Source organism: Erinaceus europaeus, chromosome 13, assembly GCF_950295315.1.
Source record: "Erinaceus europaeus chromosome 13, mEriEur2.1, whole genome shotgun sequence".
NCBI lineage: Eukaryota > Metazoa > Chordata > Mammalia > Eulipotyphla > Erinaceidae > Erinaceus > Erinaceus europaeus.
Window position 1 is genome coordinate 23,801,953 of NC_080174.1, and position 24,118 is coordinate 23,826,070.

Below are 24,118 nucleotides of genomic sequence, written 5' to 3' on the forward strand. Positions count from 1 at the left end.
AACACTACTCACGCAATATTTCATTGCCACTTGTGCGTTTGGTACCGAGCACTGAAAAAAAAAAAAAAAAAACTAGGGAATAGGGCGGCAGCTCAACGGGTTAAGCGCACATGGCGCAAAGCGCAAGGACCTTTATAAGGATCCCGATACGAGCTCCTGGCTCCCCATCTGCAGGGGAGTCGCTTCACAGCTGGTGAAGCAGGTCTGCAGGTGTCTGTCTTTCCCTCCCCCTCTCTGTCTTACCCTCCTCTCTCGATTTCTCTCTGTCTTATTCAATAACAACGATATCAACAACAACAGTAACTACAACTACAAAACAAGGGCAATGAATAAATAAATATTAAAATAAAATATAAATAAATATTAAAATATAAATAAATAAAATTAAAAATAAAATATAAATAAATATTAAATATAAATATATAAGTATATAAATATAAAAAGGAAATGAATAAATATTAAAAAACCTTCTTAGTTACTTAGTTTATGCTTGTAGCAAATGAAAACATGCAAATGAGCAATACCAGCAACATCTTTAGATGAATATTCTCCTGCAGTTGTTTTTTTTTGCTATTACGAATTAATTTTTTATTAGTGACTTAATATTAATTTACAAAATTATATGTCAACAGGGGTACAATTCCACACCATTCCCACCAACAGAGCTCTGAATTTGGAATCCCTCCAGTCCACTGCAGTTCTCCCAGGTTGCAAACATGGGTTAACCATCATCTCTACAGCTATGTGTCCACATTTGTACATGATTGCCCCTTTTTCTTCCATGTCCAGTCATTTCTTTCTTTCCAAGCCACATAAAACAACCCTATTACTTTATCCAAAAATCTCTCCCCTTTTCCTCCTCTCTGGGACCTGATGGAACTGGTTTTCTGAGCCCTGTTTCCCTCTTCCTCCTATAACTTCTACCCCACTGAGAGTATGTGTCAAAATTGTTGGTGTGCAGAATGTAGGAGTTCTGGTTTCTGTAATTGCTTCTCTGCTGGACTTGGGTATTGGTAGGTTGAACTATATCCCCAGCCGGTCTCTATCTTTCCCTAGTGGAGTAGAGCTCTGGAGAAGCAAGGTTCTAGGACACATAGGTGAAATCATCTCAAAGAAGTCAGGATGGAATCATGGTAGTGTCTGCAATTTGGTGACTAAAAGGTGGTAGGACATAAAGTGAGACAAAATGGTTAATGGAAAGTAACCAAAAAGTAGGAACAGAATAGATGAGATTAGAAATCCTAGGGCGGAAGAAAGCTACGACGTCCAATCCTACATGTTTCCAGTGGCTCATGCCTATGGCAGTTCCTGCTTGAGTTTGATAGCTAACAGGATGTTGGATAAAAACATTGTCTGAGAAAATTATGTCAGCTATAAGGGCTAGGTTTAATGCTTCAGGTTGAAGTACTGCAGCCCTGTTTCACCACTTGTGAAGGAGGCTCTCTTCAATAAATGATGCTGGGAAAACTGGATTGAAAAATGCAGAAGAATGACACTGAACCACTTTATCTAACCAGAAACAAAAGTCAACTCCACATGGATCAAGGACCTGGATGTTAGACCAAAAACTATCAAATACTTAGAGGAAAACATTGGTGAGACACTTTTCCACCTAAACCTCAAGGACATCTTTGAAGATACAAACCAAGGAAGACTAAAACAAAACAGATCAATGGGGCTACATCAAATTAAAGAGCTTCTATACAGCAAAAGAAACCATTGCCCAAATAAAGAGCCCCCTCAAAAAATAAGAGATCTTCACATTCCATACATCAGACAAGAAACTAATAACCAAAGTATATAAAGAGCTCAGCAAACCTAGCAACAAAAGCAAATGACCCCATCCAAAAATGGGAAGGGAATATGAATAGAATCTTCACCACAGAAGAGATCCAAAAGGCTAACAAGTGTTCTGGGAAGTGGTGCAGTGGATAGAGAATTGGATTCTCAACCATGAGGTCCTGAGTTCAATTCCCAGCATTGCATGTACCAGAGTGATGTCTGGTTCTTTCTTTCTGTCTCCTATATTTCTCATGAATAAATAAACTCTTAAGAAAAGGCTAACAAATATATGAAATATTGCTCCAGGTCACTGACTGTCAGATAAATGCAAATAAAGACAACATTGAGATACCACCTCACCCCTGTGAGAATGGCATACATCAAATGGACAGCAGCAACAAATGCTAGAGTGGTTGTGGGGACAAAGGAAACTTCCTACACGGCTGGTGGGAACGTAAATTGGTCCAGCCTCTGTGGAGAGCAGTCTGGAGAACCCTTACACGGCTAGACATGGACCTGCATATGACCCAGTAATTTCTCTCCTAGTGATATATCCCAAAGACTTCATAACAACCAACCAAAAGGATATGTGTGCACCTATGTTCATAGCAACACAATTTGTAATAGCTAAAACCTGGAAGCAAACCAGGTGCCCAACAACAGATGAGTGGCTAAGCAAGTTGTGTAGTATTCCATACACAATGGAATACTACACAGCTATTAAGAACAATTAACCACCTTCACTGACCCATCTTAGATAGAGCTAGAAGGAATTATGTTAAATGAGATAAGTAAGAAAAGCAAAGATGAGTATGGGATGATCCCACTAATAAACAGAAGTTGAGAAAGAAGAGCAGAAAGGGAAACTCAAAGCAGAATCTGAGTTTGGAGTAAGGTACCAAAGTAAAAATCTCTGTGTGGATGGTGAAGGTAAATGATAAGCTTTCCTTGGGAGGGGGGAGACACAGACCTTTGGTAGTAGGAATGGTGTTAATTTACACTCCTATTAACTTATAGTCTCATAAATAACTAATTAATATGGAAAATGAATAGAATGTCTCAAAATTTTGGTTCATAGGCCATAGCTCTGAGTAAATATCCACTCTATGTACTGGTCTTTTTGTATTTATAAATCTGGGTGATCATTCTGCCTCTTGAATGAGAATGTTCTGATGGTTTCCTAAGTGAGGGAAGTTCTCAGCTAAAATGGCTCTGAAAATGGACTCTGGACTTTTGGCCTTGTTCTCTTCAGATATACCTATCACTTTTATATTCAGTCTTTTGATGGAGTCTTCAATTTCACAAATAGTTGCTTTAGTCTTTCTGAACCATTTTTCTCCATCATCTTTGAATTCAAATCTTCTAGATTGGAGATTATTTCTTCTGAATGTGTGGATCTACTTCCTAAGCCTTCTCCCTGTGCATGGATTGCAGTTAGAGTGTCTTTTACTCCCTGGAGTTCTTACTGAAGTTTTCAAGATTTGAAGATTCTTAGTGAACTCTGTTATAAGTTCCTCTCTCATGTGTTTTAATTCCATGGTAACAACTACTTTTAATTCTTGCTTAAATTCTTGGAGAGTCTTCATAATGAGCTTTCTGTAGTCTGTCTCTGAGAGTCTCTCTAAATCTGTAATTCCTTGGATTTCTTCAGTTTCATTTATGTCTGGCTGATAGGTCATAGTTGGGTGTTTAGTTCTGTTTCTTTGCTTGCGCATTTTTTGTGCTAGTTATTGATGGCTAGCAGGTGGTGCTATTGTGATCTCTTGTTTGATCTGCTGCAGGTAAGATGGGGTGGGGAGCGGCTGATTTGGGGTGTCTCATGGTCACAAATGGCCCTGTTTTATGTTGTGTCCTTGCTTTAAATTCAGAAGGCTAACTCCCCACCCCGAGTCAAAGATTGGGAGGTTTTAAGCCCCTGTCTCTTTCCTTCTGACACTAGGAACAATGTTATTTGCTTGCTGAACCTAATCTCCAAAATGGCTCAGCTCAGTGCCCGCTTTGCCCAGAGATCTGATTTGACTTTGCTCTTCTTCAACCTGTGTCTGTGCACATTTTTGCTCCAACTGTACAAGAGCACCCCCCCCGAGGCTGCAGAATTTTCAGCTGTAGATTATGACTTAATTTGGGTATTTTGTATTTATATGTTGTTTTGGGAGAAGAAGTGATTTGGTTTCAGTTATTCCATTACCACTCCTTCCAGAAGTCTCCTGCCAGATTATATTTAAATGTACAACTAAACCAAAATCTGAGTCAACTGCTTTAGGAAACTATCCCATTACTTTTAGTGGCCTGTATGTGAAGTCATCTGACCCCATAAATCCAGCATTTAATTAATAACTGACAGCTACCCACATTTTAATACAGCTTCCAACTTAGGATCAATTTGAAATATTAAATTTCAACCTATAAAGAATGCCTTGATTCCAATTAGTCTTTTTATAGTTTACATCAATTAAGTAATAGCTTTATTAAAAAAATAAAGATGGGAACAGGGAAGCAGAGAGGTTGAGAGAGTAAAAAAGAGTACAACACTGATGCTTATTTCAATTTGTTGCTGGTCAGGCTCAAACCTGGGTGTCTCATGTCACAAAATAGTGCACTATCTAAGTGAATTATTATTATGGTCCTCAAACATTTCTTTCTTTCATCCTTTGTCCTTCCTTCCTTCCTTCATCCCTTCCTTTCTTCATTACTTTCTTCTTTGATTTCTTTTTTATTTAATTTTTTATTTATAAAGAGGAAATATTGACAAAACCATAGGATAAGAGGTATACAACTCCACACATTCCCACTACCAGCTCTCTGTATCCCATCCCCCTTCCCTAATAGCTTTTCTACTCTTTATCCCTCTGGGAGTATGGATCCAGGGTCATTGTGGGACACAGAAGGTGGAAGGTCTGGCTTCTGTAATTACTTTCCTGCTGAACATGGGCGTTGACTGGTCAATCGATACTCTCAGTCTGCCTCTCTCTTTCCCTAGTAGGGTGGGGCTCTGGGGAAGCAGAGCTCCAGGACACATTGATGGGGTTGTTGTCCAGGGAAATCTGGTTGGCATCATGCTAGCATCTGGAACCTGGTGGTTGAAAAGAGAGTTAACACACAAAGGCAAACAAATTATTGAACAATCATAGACATAAAGGCTGGAATAGTGCAGATGAAGAGGTGGGGTGGTCCTCCATTTTGTAGATAGCTAGTAGGCATATTTTAGTTACATTCCAAAGGGTCTGTGGCTATACTAATTTTTAGTTTTTTGTTTTATGACCTGAGCCTGATATGCAGGTGGATCCTAGTTATTGTCTGGGGAAATGATGTCATGGCTGGAAAAGGACCAGAGAGCTGTATCAGGGAAAAGAATAGCTCCCCAATATTGGAAAGATGTATAAATATTGTTGACTGTAAGCCCCATAAATTTTATTTGTTCTGGGGCCCATATTCAGCTTAGAAGCCTATGTGACCTCTGCATCCCTGTAGGTCTGAGCTCACATTCTGTGGTCATGAGTAGGAATGTTCCAAGCTGACCCAATTCGAGACCCATCTTCCTCCAGTGTAGGACAGAGTATGTTGTCCATCCTTTCTTTGGAGGATAGAACATCCCCTACCATTGTTGATACAAGGTGAGGGCAGGGTTCTATGGAGGGCCCACAAAGGGTTATTTTTTATTGTTCTTGATAGAAATGACTGGTAACAATGGAGAGAGGGATTTATTTGAGGTCTAGGTTCATTATGTTTGTTTGGGAGTCTCAGGACTCTCTGAATAGGGCCTCAACTGATGGGCTGGCCTGATAGTGACTAAAGAGTCATCATTAAAGTACACCACTCTCTTGCCCTTATATAGCTTCTGCAGTTCTTGCTTTGCTAAGGCTAGCTTTGGAGTGAGTGAGAGAATTATAATAGGAAGTAGGTGAGGAGAGTATCTAAGTCTAATTAGATACTATTTCATTATGAACTTTACACTTATTCACTGTAGACTATTGTGTACTTTTGCTTTCAGGTATATTTTTTGCCCTAGTTTATGAATACATGTGAACATATGTTCTATCTCACAGGACCTGGTCTTTATCTAAGTTTTGGGACTTTGTTAGGAAGTGAACCACCTGGAATGAAAGGAAAGGTCTCACCCGAGTAATAATGTTAAAGCATTGTCATTCCACACCTGAAGTCTCTGTACACTGTCCGAAGTGAAGCATGCTGAGGTGGTACTCATTGTGTTGATTACATTGGGATCGGTAGATGCAATATTATTTGGTATGAATTGAGAGAAGCATGCAGGAACGTGAGCCCCACACTAAGTTTCCAGGATTGGGGTAAATATAGGCTCTATAGTGGAAATGTTAAGTTCCTGGTATCTTAGAGTTCAAGAAGACAATTGATAGTTATTGTTATAATCACATTATTTGGTAATTGGGTTAACTCTTCTCTACCGTTGTTGATCCAAGTTAAGGGCAAGGTCCTATGGGGGGTGCCCACAAAGGGGTCTATTGTCTTGCTCCTGATAGAGATGACCGGTAACAATGGAGAGAGGGATTTATTTGAGGTCTAGGCCCATAATGTCTGTTTGGGAATCTCAAGACTCCCTGAATAGGGCCCCAGCTGATGGAGTGCCCTGATATTGACTAAAGAGTCATCATTAATGTATGCCAGTCTCTTGTCCTTATTCAGCTTTTGCAGTCCTTGCTTTCCTAAGGTTAGCTTTGGAGTGAGTTAGAGAACTGTAATAATAAGTAGTTGAGGAGGGTATCTAAGTCCAATGAGATACTATTTCATTATGAACTTTACACTGACTCACTGCAGACTATTGTGTACTTTTGCTTTCAGGCATATATTTTGCTCTAGTTGATGGATGCATGTGAAATTATATGTTCTATCTCATAAGACCTGGTCTATATCTAGGTTTTGGGACTTTTTTTTAGGAAGTGAACCACCTGGAATGGAATTATGGAATACTATGAAAGGAAAGGTCTCACCAGAGTAATGAAGCTGAAGGGTTGACATTCCATGCCTGAAGTCTCTGAACACAGTCTGAAGTGAAGCACGCTGAGGTGGTACTTGTTGAGATCAGTGGATGCAATGTTATTTGGTATGAATTGAGAGAAGCATGCAGGAAAATTAACCCCACCCTACAGGTTCCAGGAGTGGGGAAATATAGGCTCTATAGAGGAAATGACTATATATAATATCTAAAATCTGGAAGCAACCCAGGTGCCCAACAACAGATAAGTGTCTGAGAAAACTGTGGTATACATACCTAATGGAATACTGTGCAGCTATAAAGAACAATGAACCCCCCTTCTCTGACCCATCTTGGATGTAGCTAGAAGGAATTATGTTATGTGAGCTATGTCAGAAAGATAAAGATGAGTAAGGAATAATCCCACTCTTAAACAGAAGCTGAAAAAGAAGAGCAGAAAAGGAAACTAAAAGCAGGATTTGACTGAATTTCGAGTATAGTAAAAACCCTGGGGTGATGTTGAGGGTGGATATTCAGCTTCCCTGGGTGGCTGTGGGGGATGGGGGATAGGATGAGACACAGTCTTTTGGTGGTGGGAATGGTGTTTATGTACACTCCTATTAATTTGTAGTCATATAAATCACTATTTAATTAATATGAGAGGGGAAAATTGATTGTATGTCTCAAACTTGTTAATGCATAGACTGAGTCTTTTTAATAAATAAGCTGAGTCTTTGATATGTTGACTCTCTCAAAAGCCTAGACCAGGGAGAACAGAAGAAACTGGTGACACAGCTATATACAAATAATGTCAAAGGACATAAATTATGGTAATGTTGTGTTTGATACAGCAAATACTAATAAAGGGATTTTTCAAAGTTAACCTATTTACAAAATAATGTCATTATAACAATAAAAATCTATTGTCTTCTTAACCCTGAGACAACAGGAACCTCCCATTTCTTCTTTGCTTTCTTCCTCTGTCTTTCTTTCATTTTTCCAAAGCACAAATTAGGTCTAGTTTATAGTGATACTTCAGAGCCCCAGGTATGAGTGTCTCCTTGCATAACCATTATGCTACCTCCTCTCTCTGCCAATTTTCTGTGATCATGGCTGATCCCAAACTCTGAAATGGTCTTCATTGATTTCCACAAGGATATATGAATATAATATAGGATCTTGGGACACAAACTGGTACTACTGTAAATACATTAACAGAAGTCTTCTGTTTAGTCAATATTTTTATCCTAATATCATCTCTATTAAGATATTGTAATGTAATTATAGAATATATATTTTTCTTTTTTATTTATTTTTTTATCGGTGATTTAATAATGATTGACAATATTGTGGTATAAGAGGGGCACAATTCCATACAATTCCCACCACCAGATTTCCATATTCCCTCCCCTCCAATAGAAGTTTCCTTTTTTTTCTTTTTTTATCCCTGTGGGAGTATGGACCAAAGAAAAAGATGCAAAAATTTAAAGAAAACTCTACAAAGAGTCTTTGGATTTCTCAGACTATTTGTGAATCTTGTTATGTTTTTAATATTTACTCAAAATTAAAAGGTCAAAGAGTAAACCTCCAAAAAATTAAAAAACAGCAAACTCTAAAACTTTGGGAAATAAAATGCAATACTCAGAATAATTACATTAAATTTGGTATTAGGAGTGAATATTATTTTTCCTTCATAAAGTGTCACTCAAGAAATTTAGCATGTGAAAAATGAAGAACAACCATTCCTAGGTAATTTTTGTAACTCAGTAATGAAAGAAACAATCATGCAAAATGGTCCTGTTGAATTTCACTGAAGAAGATAATGGTCATAAGTACACGAGAGAATGACTAACATAAATTGTCATAAGAAAAATACATAGTGTATTGCACCAAAGTAAAAGACTCTGGGGTGCAGGTGGGGGTTCAGGTCCTCCAACAAAATGGCAGAGAACCTAGTGAGGGTCATATTGTTATGTGGAAAACTGGGAAATATTATGCATGTGCAAACTATTGTATTTACTGTCGACTGTAAAACATTAATCCCTCAATACAGAAATTTTAAAAAAGAAAAATACAGATAGTGAGGCCTGGGCAGTCACACACCTGATTGAGCATACACATTACCATTCATCTGGACCTCCTTAGATCTCCTGCTCCCCAAGTGTAGAGGGGATGCTTCATGAGCAATGAAGCATGTCTGTAGGTGTCTATCTTTCTTTCTCTCTCCATTTCCCCCTCCCCTCTCAATTTCTATCTTATCATACAAAATATCAAGGGGGATAAATGACCACTAAGAGTGATTATTGCAGTGCTGGCACTGAACTCAAGCAATAACCTTGGTGGCAATAAAAAATGTAAATTTCCTTGAGATAGAACTACCTATGCATTGGAATGGATGAAATTAAACAATAAACAATACCAAATATTGATGAAGATATGGAAGAACATTTGTATATAGTAGAATATACAAATATAGTTATAGTAGAAATATAAAATTAAATGAACAACATGAGTAATTTCTGTTTTTCTGAAATTTTAAATATATACTTAACATATGCTTTAGTAATTTCACTTACATGTATTTATATAGGATAAACATAGAATAGCTTGTATGGGTATGTTGTCAGCAGTGTTTTCCATAATAATGATGAAAGAAAAATAGACCAGATGTCCAATAACAGATGTATGAGTTTGGAAAACAAAATGAGTAAAAATATAATAATTTATGCAATGAACACCCTATTGCTAGAAAATAATATGCACATATATATGCATGGAAGTTTTGAATGATAAGCCAGACCTTCCACTTTCTGCATCCCACAATGACCTTGGGTCCATACTCCCAGAGGAATAAAGAATAGGAAAGCTATCAGGGGAGGGGATAGGATACGGAGATCTGGTGGTGGGAATTGTGTGTTGTACCCCTCTTGTCCTATGGTTTCGTTAATGTCTCCTTTTTTAAATATATACTGTTGGGTTGCGTAGCAGGGGAGAGAGAAGAGACCAGGAACTTGTGGCTGAGTGGGAATGCAGTAGTTTATTCACGTGGATGCCCCAGGGTTGGGTGCAGGCACAGCGGTTTAGGCCACATGGAGCTATCAAAATGGCCGCCACCCACTATGCCCACCAGCCCTTCTCCAGGTCTTCTCTGGGTCAGGACACAGAAGGGAAAGAGAGCAAAACTGGAACAGCCGGTGGATCTATAGGGTAAAGACGGAAGTGGCAAGTCAGGAACAAGATTGGCTAGGAAAGGGGGTGGAGAGGCAAAAGGCATGCTGGGAATGTGGAAGCATCCTTAGCAGCTGTTGCAATGGTTTTAACTGAATTAGCCATACCCTGAGGGGATAATGGTGGGGATATTTCAGGCAAAACAATGATTATGTAAGCAGAGCAGAGGGGCTGGCATTAAGGCCCAACAAAATACATACATAAATAGATAAATAAATAGAAAAAATGTTGTCTTCTCTTAATTTTGAAGGCAACTTATTCTCAAATAGATACTAAGCTGGCTAATTTGCCTTGCTAAAGGGAGAGAAGGAAGGCCAGTATATTCTCAGCACACATTGGTTTGTCTGGCTTTCCCAGAAATGATAGGAATTCCTATTATGATACATTTCCAAGACCTGGAAATGTTTTCAATAAGCATGAGAAGTTTTGGCTCAACTGCCTATTCAGTTCATGCTATTTGGTCTTCACAGAACACTCAATCTGCAACATGTGCTAGAAACCTGGAAGAAGTTATGATTGAAAACTTCTGCTGTCTCTCATCTGTCACTTTGCTTTTTCTTTCATTAAGTGGTCTGTTTCCACCTGTTTGGGAAAGTACATTTCAGAAGAGCAAGATAAAAGTACACAAAAAGATTACCTTTTCCTTACCTCAACCTGGTTCTCAAAGTCTTTAACTCAACGTATTTGAGTTAGTCTCAGAATCTTCATTTTGTCATTTGCAACACCACTCAAAAGGAAAAGTATCTAAATATTATTTTCATGACATATTCCAGCATTTATCCAGAAAACAAACAAACAAACAAAAAATCCGATCAATTTCAGCATGTGACAAAAGTTGTGAAATGTATAAAGTGTCACTCAGCATTTTAGGACCTTAGAGTCTAAGATGGAAGATAAATGCAGTTAGCTGATCATTTTTACTGAATGAGATTATATGTTGGGTATTCATGGAAAAATGTTCTTTTCTCCCTACTAGTCTGAATAAAAAAGGGGCTTTTTGTCAAAAAAGATCTTCATTTTATCTTAAAAACACTGGGAAAGGGAAAAGGAGAAATTGCAATTAATTTATGGTTGTGTTTCCTTTTTGTGTAGTGAATGTTTGATTAGATAACCTTAAAACTGATTCACTATTTTGTCCTTTGATGGTGACAGCAAACTGTTTCATTCAATAAGATGATTAAATAATCAACTCTGAAGTTCAACTCTTGGAAATTACTCAGTATTTATAAACCCTAGATGCTAGCACCCTGCTTTCAGATCTCAGAGACTAATAGAGGTGTTCTCCTCCCCTATAACCAATAATTATTTGTATCTTCTTGCATGAGACTGTATCTATAATTGAGTGTTTGGCTCACCCTCCTAGCTCTGTACAAAGATGCAGATGTTTCATAAAAGTGGCAAAAAGATCAAAGAGACTTTTTTGTGCCTGATGTACTGGAGTGGGACTGAATTCTGTTAAATGTAATTTGGACATATTAAATAAAACCAGAAACTAGTGATTTGCAAAGATTCTTAGTAAAGTATGAAACTTGGTGGTTCAAATTTTCTTGATTAATTGATCCTCTGAGCATTAAGTAATGTCCATGCCTATCTTTTTAAATTTTATTTATTTTAAGGTCTATTATGTCAGATGTGAGCATAGTTGTTTTGCCACCTTTTTGTGGTCCATTGGCTGGTTATGGTAGCTTTCCATCCTTCCACTTTGAGTCTGTGTTTGCCTTGTTGAGTTAGGTGGGATTTCTGCAGACAACATATGATTAGGGTGTGTTTTCTGATCCATCTTCCTACTCTGTGAATTCAGGCCACTGACATTTATTGATATTATAGATTGAAGATATTTTAATGCTACTATTATAGTTTTTAGAGTGCTCTGATATATGACATGATTATGGTGATTTGACTGTTTATAGGAGACCTTTTAGAACTTCTTTCACAGTAGGCTTGGTGATAGTTGATTATTTCAACTCTTGCTTGTCTGGGAAGGTTTTTAGGCATTTGTGTGGAGAAGTCTGCTGCTAACCTTGTGGGTTTTCCTCTGTAGGTGACTCTTTGTTTTTCTCTTTCAGCCTTCAGGATCCTTTTTTTATCCTTATTCCTTTCCATTCTAAATATGATGTGTCTTGATGTCTTTAAGTCTGGGTTAATTCTGTTTGGGACCCTCTGGGCTTCTTGAACCTTATATCTTTTATGTTTATGCTTAGAGTAGTGAAGTTCTCAGCTATTATGTCCTGAAGAATGTTTTCTTCCCCTCCCTCTCTTTCTTCCTCTGGTAAACCAATAATGAGTATATTAGTTCTTTTGAAGTCATCCCGTGTATCTCTGTTGTTGTTTTCAGTTTCTCTTAATATCTTTTTGAGATCTCTTACTTCTTTCTTAGTTTTCTCTAATTCATGATCAATCTTGCTAATTCTGTTTTCTGCCTCATTTATTTTATTCTCTCTCCCCTCTGTTGTTTTCTGTAGTTCAGATATTTTGTTACCCTGTTCTGATACTATATTAGCTTGTTCAGCTAGTTGTGTTCTTAGCTCAACTACTTCAGCTTTCAGCTCTCTAATTACCTCAAGATGGTACTTTCTTTTAGAGTCTAATTCGTTGTTTCTGCATTTATCATGACAATGCTTTCAAACTTTTTAATCACTCCTGTGACTAATTCCTCAGCTAGAGTTTTCATTCTTCGGTATTTCTACCTTTGGGGGACTTTTAGCTGGACTTTTATCCTGGTTAATTTCTCCAATGTTTCTTCTTGGTTTAACCATTATGATAGTGTTTTATGATGTCCTTCTTTCAATCCACTGATCACTCTTGCTTGGGTTGACTTGTGTCTAAGTAAAGTACTTAAACAGTTCACAGTTGTGGACATTAACAGTTGTTTCAATGTTATATCAATCTCTGAGTTGAAACACTGTGGCTGTTAAAGCCTCTTTTCTTTTTCTTCCCTGTATGCTATGATAGCCTGTGGGCTTTTTGGCATATAAGTAGGTTTTCAGCTTAATCATTTACTCCTGACCAAGAGATAAAGCAGGGTGGGGGAGAGATAACACTGTGGTTATGCAAAGAAACTCCCAAACCCCAAGGATCAAAAGCTCTGGGCTCAATTCAGCTGTTCTTCTAAGCTGTGCAGCACTGCTGGTCCCTGTGAGTGTCTAAACAAGACCCGTTTTAGTCTGTAGGTTCTGAGGCAATTATTCAACATGTTCTCATCAGGAAAACAATGTGTAAAGGCTCCTACTATACAGCCCCATCACTAGACCACTGGGGTGTAGATATCCTGACTTTCCTAGTCAGTTCTCTGCCCTCCAATGTCAACACAGAGCTTCCCCCTGATGCTCCATCCTCTGAGGGCAGTAGCAAATGGAGACTCACAGTTACATTTGTTGAGTCTTAGAGGAGTACCCTAGAGGGGGGACTTCAAGGGAGCTTGAAGGGAGCTTTAGCAATATTTTTGTTGGTAAAACAGACTGAAGATGGCTCCTCAACTGGCAAACTGCCAGACTGTTACCAGTCACTCGGGAGTAGATACAGGTTTTAGCCTCAGGAATCTCTCCTTAGGATTCTCTCTGTCCAAGAGCCACATGTGTTTTCCCTGACTGGTGACTTGGTGGGTTCCCAAAGTAGTCCTAGTCTCGACTTGTTGCAGTGTCAGGTGATCTTTGATATTTCTTGTTTCTCAACTGGGTAGAGCTGGAGGTCTGAGTGGAGTTGTGGTCTCTGGATGCTCTGGTGATTTTGGTGGTTCAAATTTTCAACAAAGAATTTTTCTATTTTAATTACTTTTATTTGTATTTACACATAGAAATCCATCAAAATCAATGCTGTTATACATTATGGCTGACTTTCTTTTGCATGTAAATGCTTTTGTGGAATTAATTAATTCAAGCTATGAACTATTTTTTACCTTTCCTTATTTTACATATGAACAAAGACTGTAGTTCTTAAATATACTAACTCAAAACAAAATGGAATATTCAAACATAAATTGAGTTCAAACAATGCTTCATTTAAAACACTGTTAACCGGGAGTCTGGCTGTAGTGCAGCGGGCTAAGCACATGTGGCGCAAAGCACAATGACTGGCATAAGGATCCTGGTTCGAACCCCGGCTTCCCACCTGCAGGGAGGTCGCTTCACAGGCGGTGAAGCAGGTCTACAGGTGTCTATCTTTCTCTCCTCCTCTCTGTCTTCCCCTCCCTCTCTCCATTTCTCTCTGTCCTATCCAACAACGACAACAACAATAATAACTACAACAATAAAACAACAAGGGCAACAAAAGGGAATAAATAAATAAAATTAAATTAAAAAAATTAAAAAAAAACACTGTTAACCACAGAAACAAGTATTTAAGTATACACCATACTTAGCCACACAAATAATACATGGTAAATAAAATCATAAATCACTTTAATATCTATAAAAATAAATTCTATAAAATATTTACAGAAAAATGTATGGAGTTTGAGGATAAAGAAATGAAATTTATTTGAACTAATTAGAGTCTGTCTTCATGGAGAATACAGTGATTCAGTCCCTAACTAGGTGTTGAGTGATTAGCAGAGCTACATAAAATTTAAAATAATAATTAAGGTGTTTGCAATCAGATATGTCTCAGTTTTTTTTTTTTTTACATTTTAAAGTCTTAATACTTACCAGCATCAAACCATTGGTAATAACAATTTTAAGACCTAAATAGGGGACCAGGTGGTAGCATACCTGGTTAAGCACACACATTACAGTGCACAAGGATCTGGGTTCAAGCACCTGCAGGGAGAAATCTTCACGAGTGGTGAAGCAGGTCTCTCTCCCCCTCTATTTCCCTCTTCCCTCAGAATTCCTCTCTTTCTCTATTCAAAATAAATAAATAAATATTTTTTTAAAAGACCCAAGTATATTTTTCTGTCTTTGGTAGTCTATTCTAACATCATTCATCTCAACAATTACACTCAAAGATAACAAGCCTATACTTGGGTTAAGTGAGTTCTCTGGATGTGTTTTCTAGTTTTATGCTTTAAAAGCTGTAGAAAATTAATAGTGGGGCCTGGTGGGAGCACATCAAACTAATATACATAGTACTAAGTGCAAAGACCTGTGCAAAGATCCCGGTTTGACACCCCTTGCACCTCACTTGAGGGAGGGGGACTCACCTCACAAGCAGTGAAGGAGGTCTGCAGTTGTCTTTCTTCCCTAGTCTAATCTCAATTTCTTTCTGTCCTATCCAGTACCATGGAAAAAAAATAGCCTCTGGGAGCAGTATATTCATTTTGCCAGCACAACTGAGCCCCAGCAATAACCCTGTAGGAAAAAAAAAAACAAAAAAGAAAAGAAAAGAAAGAAAATTAATTGCTATATAGGACTTGAACATTTTTTTTTCCTATTTCCAATGAGCCATATTTTTTTTTAGAATTTGGATATGGTGGTTTTTTTTTTTTTTTAATTTAAGTGTAAAGGAAAGTACAGAGAAGTTTTTACTCAAAAGATGTTTTCAAACTTAAGTTCTGACAAGGACTAGTATTAAGAGCATCTGGTGAACAGACTGAACAAAATCATTAAGTCACTCCAATGTGAAAGGAAAGGAAACTTTCAATTTTAAAATATCAGGAAAAAATGCATATATTTCTTGGAAAAAGCAGCCACTTGAGAAATTAATTCAGAGTGCAATTCTCTCCGACAACCCCTGCCCCAAATAGTGTTAGTTATCAAGAAAGAATCCTCATGAGTATTTTTTTTCCACTAAGAATGTATGATTCTATGATCTCATCTTTTGTCATTGTGGGAACTTCAATGTCAGCTTTTTCAGAGATTGAGAAATGGAGGGAGAGGAAGACACTTCCAAAACTGAACCCCCCCCCACCCCCAGTGCAGTGCAGTGCAGTGCAGTGCAGTGAGAGATAAATCACTTGCATGGCCAAATAGGCACCCTGCCATGTTTGCTAGCTTGTTAACCCTAATCTCACTTTTTTTTTTTTTTTTATTTAGACAAACTCTAGATACATCACACTGACTTTAAGTAAAACTATTACTTGGAGAAATAAGATAGGGTTTATTTAATTTAGTAAGTGCTAACATTTTTATATGTTTTCAGACTAATCTAGCAGAAGATAGAGAAGAAAAAAAGGTCAGTCTCTCAGCTAGGTTACCCTCTAGTAAAGATTGAGATACTTACTAAACAGAGAAATAAAATTCTAGGTCAAGATAGTGCCACACCAAATAGAGTGCACACGTTGTTATGCATAAAGACCCAGGTTCAAACTTTCAATTCCCATGTGCAGAGAGGAAGCTTCATTGGCAATACAGCAGCACACCAAATGTATCTCCTTCTCTCTTCCTCTCTCCTTCTCTGTTTCTCTCTGTTGCTATCAGGAAAGAAGAGGAAAAGAACAGAAAGAAATGAAAAGGAGGGATTCGGACGGTGGTGTGGCAGTTAAGCACAGGTGGCACAAAGCTCAAGGACCAGTGTAAGGATCCCGGTTTGTGCCCCGGTTCCCCAACTGCAGGAGAGTCGCTTCACGGGCAGTGAAGCAGGTCTGCAGGTGTCTATTTTTCTCTCCGCCTCTCTGTCTTCCCCTCCTCTTTCCATTTCTCTCTGTCCTATCCAGCAACAATGACATCAAGAACAATAACAATAATAACTACAACAATAAAACAAGGGCAACAAAAGGGAATAAATAAGTAAATATTTTTAAAAAAGAAATGAAAAGGAAAGAAAGGAAGAAAGAAGAGGAAAGAAGAGATGAGGAGGAAGAGGAGAAGAAGAAAAAACCCATCAGAAATGGTGCAATTATCATGAAAGCATGGAGTTCCCACATGAAGCCTGTGGCAACAAAACAAATAAACAAAGAGGAAAATATAATATAACATATTCTCACCACCACTTTTTGTGGAATATGGATAGGGAAATTGGAATTTCATCTTCATTTTAAATATGCTTTGCTGCTCTTTCTAATAACTTTCACTACTTCTTATTATTTGGAATAACCATATTTATCATGTTAAGTAATTGAGTTTTAAGTTTTGTCTCTCTAAGAATAATAATGCATGGAAGAAATGACTCAGTTGCTTCCATGAGTTTTATTTTAATAAAAATTAGTGTTTAATAAGAATTAAACACAAGTGGCACAAAGCACAAGGACCCTTCTAAGGATCCCGGTTGGAACCCCGGCTCCCCACCTGCAGGGGAGTCATTTCACAAGCAGTGAAGACGGTCTGCAGGTGTCTTATCTTTCTCTCCGCCTCTCTGTCTTTCCCTCTTCTCTCCATTTCTCTCTGTTCTATCTAACAACGACATCAACAATAACAACTACACAACAGTGATAAACAACAAGGACAATAAAAGGGAAAATAAATATAAAAAATAGAAATAAAAAAGAATTAAACACAAGGGCTGTTTTTTAGTATAGTTAAGTAAGCAGCTTGTGATGGAATATTTATTCAATAGGAAGACTATAACTCAACATAATGTATGCTTATTACATATAGACTCTATTTAAGTAGACATAATTTTATCTAACATGATTTATGTCAGCATGGAGTCTAACATTTGATATTTAACATGGTACTCTTAATTTGTCCTGAGCCAAGAGTTTGCTTTCAGATCAAATATTATGAATTTGTTTCATTATAAAACAAAAATTGTGATAGATTGTTGAAATGAATCAAAAATAAAAGAGAAGATTCAAGAAAAAGAATATTCTTGTTTTAGTAGGCAACATTGGAAAGGATAGACAGCTGAAACAAAAGTTTGTATTGAATGGCACTTAGAAGTTTCTGACTCTACAGAAGTCCTGCCATTAAGTATCCACACATTTCTTTTAAGACATTTTCCACTTTATTGAACGATAATGTTATTGTTGTCCCCACCCTGCTGTGCCTGCCTTAAACCCCAAAAGACCCTTTATCAGCAAAATTTATCCCAGCCTCTGTTCAGACAACTCCAAGCAGAGCATAATTTTCAGAACGATTATTCAGAGAGTAGTCTTAAAAACGTGTAGTTTAGTTAGCCATAGGGTAATGGTTACGATTTGAAAGTCTAGAAGTTGGTTTCTATGTTTAACATTTTCTTAAGAAAATAAGGAAGTTTGTATGTACTTGAGCTTGAATTAAAACTATCTTCACTTTTAACTATATTTGTAGACTTGTGAATTCCTAAAACCCTACCAGAGTGAAGTTCTGAGGACCAACTTCATGAGCTAAATCTTGACGATGATGTTCACTAAGTCTAAGCTCTTACATAACTTAATCTCTTTTACCTCACAGATGTACCATCCACACAATGAAAATATCAATCTTTACCTAATTCTTACAGTTATTATCATACAAAGTGTGAAAAAAGCTACGGGTAGCATATTTTAACATATTCTCATAATCCCTACTATTATCATGATTAAAATCTTCTACTTCTCAGTGACCTTAAATATCATCCTTAATTAAGAGCAGAAGGACTGAATAGTACTTTGACTTTGGAGCACATTCATCTTACTCTCAAGTTACATAGCAGCATTTGGATTAGTTCTTTCTAGTTGTTTAAACTACATAAGCAATACTTATATTTGACAGATGTTTTCCAAGAAACAGAATTGTTCAGAGATTTAATATTCAGTTAGTATGGTACTAAAATAATCATGTTTTGAGGTAAACATATCAGTGTCAGATAGAATACATTTTAAATTGTGAGTACAATGTCTTTTTATAAAAAAAAAAAAAAACTATTTTATTCTGCTAAACAACTGTTGGAAGTGGTTATACCTGAAATTGGATTAGAGAATTTACATAGCCAGAAGCAAACTCAGACCTGAAGAGAATAAACACCATCTTGCTTCAGTAATGTGTGTGTCAGGGGCAAACAAACAAACAAACAATATCCTCGAGGTAATTGTCTCAGGGGTAAGTAGAAATGTTTATTTGGAACTCTTACTCAGTAGGGAACCCAATTCAGATAAAATTTTTTTAAAAGTGATAGATTTATATGAAAAAGGGCCTTTTTTTGTTTTTGTAATGAGAAAAGACAGCAGGGTTATCTTCTAACAACTAGAAAATTAAGATACTACTATTAAAAAGCTCTTAGTGTCATGCTATTTAGATATTCAGGAGGTCAGCATTAATGATATAGATTGTAAATAACTGACATTTCCAATTAAGTGAAACTTTCAGAATAAGACTTTTATATTCTCAGTTTTTTGAATATATTAATTTACCTGCTAAAAGGTATCACCACTGTATTGCTATCCATTGAAAGGAGGGTTGAATTTAAATGATACTGCAGATTAATATTGTGTTGATATTTGCAGTACTAAAGACTGTCCTGCAGAAAGTAGCTTCTACCATTCTAAGTTTCAGAGCTTTTCTGAGCTGATTTTTTCATTTGGATCTCAAAATACCACTTTGGGATGTTGTACAGAGGTGAGGTAATGAACAAGATACTTTCGTTTTGCTATCTTTTCATTCATTAGTTGTGTCACAGAAAGCTGAGATGGCTTAGAAGGTGGGCAGAATTTGAAATGATCATGATAGAATCGTTTACTTCTTCACTACAAATTATACAATACTAACAGGTTATTCAAAAAATCTGTGGGGTGTGTGTGTGTGAGAGAGAAAGCGAGAGAGAGAGAGAGAGAGAGAGAGAGAGAGCACATACATTCCTCATATAGAGAATATATATAATATATTCACTTTTTTACATAAGAATTCTGTAGAAAAATGAAGCAGAGAAGAGAAATATAGCAAGAAAGACATATTTATTTTATCTAACAGGCTCACATCTTTAGGCTGACAGGCTCACTCACCCAGGCAGAGTAAAAGGGCCCCAGCTGCACCCAGAGGACTCATTTATATACATCCAAGTCCCAGGTTCACCTCCTTTCTAAGCCACACCCATAACTGCTACCACTCCCATTTCCTGTACAGCAATTTCTTGCTCCAGGTGCAAAGGTGTGTCTGTGTTCTTCTAGGTACTTCCTGTCATTTCTGACCTCAACATGTAGAACACCCAGCTGTTATGGCAGAATCATGTGATGTGTGTGTATGGTCTTGGGTCAAAAGCATAATTGTGATACCATAACAGTAAAGAAGAAACCCAAAGAAAACTGGGTATTTCACAAAGCTGGTAGCTAGGTAGGTGCTTGTTTCTTTTTTGGAATCCTTATGTAGAACATTCCACTCATCAGAGATCTCCAAAGTTCTGAACTTTGACTAGTAAGATAAGGGACAATTAAAAAAAAATGTATGTTGAGATTTGTGTTGATATACACTTAATATCTCCTTTCCTAGAATTCTGCAACAGTAGCTGGGTATTCTGTAACTCAATTCTCACACTTTCTGCCTGAAGGTAATATCAGATCCTACAGGTTGTTTCAGTTCCAAGAAACACTCCCACCCTACTTCAGATGCCAGTGGAATGTAGGAAGGCCCCATGCTACCCACAATTTCTGTCTTACTGAGCTGCAGAGTGTAGGTTGCTACAACTTTCTCCCGTATTGGATCTAGTTATCTGCTAATGTGGCTCACAGTGCTCAGGGAAGCACTATTTACATCATTCACTTATTTATAATATATGTGATAAAGGATACAGTTGATCTGCTCTATGAAGAAAGAAAGAGAATAATATATGTACATTGAAGGAGATCACCAAGCTGGATGGTCTCCAGTGTTCTTTTGCATTGCTGGGAAGGTTTCATTACATTGTCAAGATTGGTGAAGTCATCAGCCAGTGCAATTGTACTCAATTTCTATTTCTATTATTTTCCAGAGTGTCCAAAAGTTCCAACCCTCTAATCACATTCTTTCCTCCACTAATAGCTAGACCCAATGCACAGGTTAACTAGGGATTTTTTAAAAGCTATCTCATTAACATAGCAGAAGACACCTGATTCTTCTAGTAAAGCTTAGGAAATTCTAAAGGTTTTAGGTACTCAGAACCAAGAAATAGATAGTTCTTACTATAAATCACAACATAATGCTTAATAACTCCAGGGATCAGACATGATTTCAAAATAATAACTCCTATCCTAGAAAAGGTGTTTGTATCACATCTGAGTGTCCAAATATTGGACTGCTTACTCTTGGAATAAGTTATTTTGTTGTCAAAAAAGCAATGATTCAGAAATGAATAATGTGGGGGACTCATTTCCTTTGTGAACTCACTGTAATCTCAATATTTTTGACATGTCCGAAGTTGTTATCCCATCTTTTCTTTTCACACAAGAGACTGTTTATATATGCTAAGAAATTTTCTCTAAGATGTTACCATTCAGGGTGAGGTTTTTTTTTTTTTTTTTTTGGTAGTTTGTGTTAATCTTATTTATTTATGTACTGCTTTTGAGGTTATTTCTGGGGCTCAATGCCTGCACTACAAATCCACTGGAGGTCATTTTTCCTATGTTGTTGCCATTGCTGTTGTTGTTGGATAGGACAGAAAGAAATCTAGAATGGAGGGGAAGACAGAGAGGGGGAGAGAAAAAGACACCTGCAGACTTATTTCATTGACCATGAAGTGACCCCCCCTGCAGGTGGGAAGCCTGAGGCTTGAACCCAGATCTTATACAGGTCCTTGTGCACTTAACCCGCTGTGCTCCTGCCTGGCCCCCTACATTTAGTTTATTTTCTTGTAGTTCCAGAGCTCAAAAGTTTAAAATTAAGCTGTCATTTGGATTGTATCCCATTTGGAGTCTCAAGGGTGAATGCATCCCCTTACCTTTTTTTCTACATTAAAAGCTGCCTTCAGACCTTGACTCAAGAACCATCTGTCACTTCCTCCACTCTCCCTTCAGTGATCACATCTTCACTCTGATCCTTCCTGTCTTCCTCAATCACAGTTACTCTAATTATAGACTTAGACAACCAAGGATAATTCCCCCATCTCAATATCCTTGAATTAATCCTATATACAATATAATTTAAACTTATTAGCTATTATTTTCCTAAGTTAGAAGAATTTAGGGTAGGAATAGCTTCAGATGGGTATTATTCATGACACCATGAGGATTACAGTTTTTAGAAAATGCTATTATCCTATTTAATATACAGAAAATGAAATAATGTGAATTGCTGAGACTTTTAAAATTCTAAATAGAGCAAGATATCTTTATTAGTAATTTAATACTGATTTACAAAATTACAATGTAGTAGTGGGACCACACCATTTTCACCACCAGATTTATTTTTTCTTTCTTTCTATCTTTTTTTTTTAATTTTATGGGGGGGATTTCATGGTTTACAGTGTAGTCTTTAACACGTAGGCACAACCACTCATTTCATATTGATTAGTATCTGAGAGAGACAACTGCAACCCAATGGGCTTTGTACGCCCCCCCTCCTTCTACAGAGTCCCTTTAGTTTAGTTTTATATTTCCTTATATTTTCTCCTGTTGTTCTTTACATACTCGCTGTTAATAGAAGTAGAAGGGCGAGTATTCAGAGTTTTGGACTCTTACATGGTGAAAATCTTCTCTGATCTAGTTGGAATTATTCGGACAGGGATTGTGCTAAGTAGACACTTCCACACTTATTACATTTCTTTTTTTATGATTTTTTCTTTCTTTTTTTTATTGTGGAATTAATGTTTTACATTCAACAGTAATTACAATAGTTTGTACATGCATAACATTCCCCAGTTTCCCATATAACAATACAACCCCCACTATGTTCTCTGAATCCTTCTTGGACCTGTATTCTCTGCACCCACCCACCCACCCCAGAGTCTTTTAGTTTGGTGCGATACGCCAATTCCATTTCAGGTTCTACTTGTGTTTCCTTTTCTGATCTTGTTTTTCAACTTCTGCCTGAGAGTGAGATCATCCCATATTCATCCTTCTGTTTCTGACTTATTTCACTCAACATGATTTTTTCAAGGTCCATCCAAGATTGGCTGAAAACGGTGAAGTCACCATTTTTAATAGCTGAGTAGTATTCCATTGTGTACATATATACAACTTTCTCAGCCACAAATCTGTTGTTGGACACCTGGGTTGCTTCCAGGTTTTGGCTATTACAAATTGTGCTGCCAAGAACATATGTGTACACAGATCTTTTTGGATGGATGTGTTGGGTTCCTTGGCATATATCCCCAGGAGAGGAATTGCAGGATCATAGGGTATGTCTATTTATAGCCTTCTGAGAGTTCTCCAGACTGTTCTCCACAGAGGTTGGACCAATTGAAATTCCCACCAGCAGTGTAGGAGGGTTCCTTTGACCCCACACCTTCTCCAGCATTTGCTGCTGTCACCTTTTCTGATGTATGATATTCTCATAGGAGTTAAGTTGTATCTCGTTGTTGTCTTTATTTGCATTTCTCTGACAATCAGAGACTTGGAGCATTTTTTCATGTGTTTCTCAGCCTTTTGGATCTCTTCTGTTGTGAATATTCTGCCTGTGTCCTCTCCCCACTTTTGGATGGGGTTATTTGTTGTCTTGTTGTTGAGTTTGGCAAGCTCTTTATGTATTTTGGTTATTAGCCTCTGTCTGATGTATGGCATGTAAAGATCTTCTCCCATTCTGTGAGGGATCTCTTGGTTTGGGTAGTGGTTTCTTTTGCTGTGAAGAAGCTTTTTAATTTGATGTAGTCACATAGGTTTATACTTGCCTTAGTCTTCTTTGTAATTGGATTCGTTTCACTGAAGATGTCTTTAAAATTTATGCGGAAAAGAGTTCTGCCAATATTTTCTTCTAAGTATCTGATAGTTTGCGGTCTAACATCCAAGTCCTTGATCCACTTGGAATTTACTTTTGTATTTGGTGAAATACAGTGGTTCAGTTTCATTCTTCTGCATGTTTCAACCCATTGTTTCTAACACCGTTTGTTGAAGAGACTCTGCTTTCCCCATTTAATAGTCTGATCCCCTTTGTCAAAGATTAGATGTCCATAGGTGTGGGGGCTCAATTCTAGGCTATTAATTCTATTCCACAAGTCAGTGTGTCTATTCATGTTCCAGTACCAAGCAGTTTTGATGACAATGGCCCTATAATACAATTTAAGATCTGGGATTGTGATGCCTCCGGTTCTGTTCTTTTTTCTCAAGATTGTTTTGGCAATTCTAGGTCTTTTCTGGTTCCAGATAAACATTTGTAGCAGTTGTTCTATTCTCCTAAAAAATGTGCTTGGGATCTTGATGGGGATAGCATTAAATTTTTTGTAGATGGCTCTGGATAGTATATTCATTTTGATGATGTTAATTCT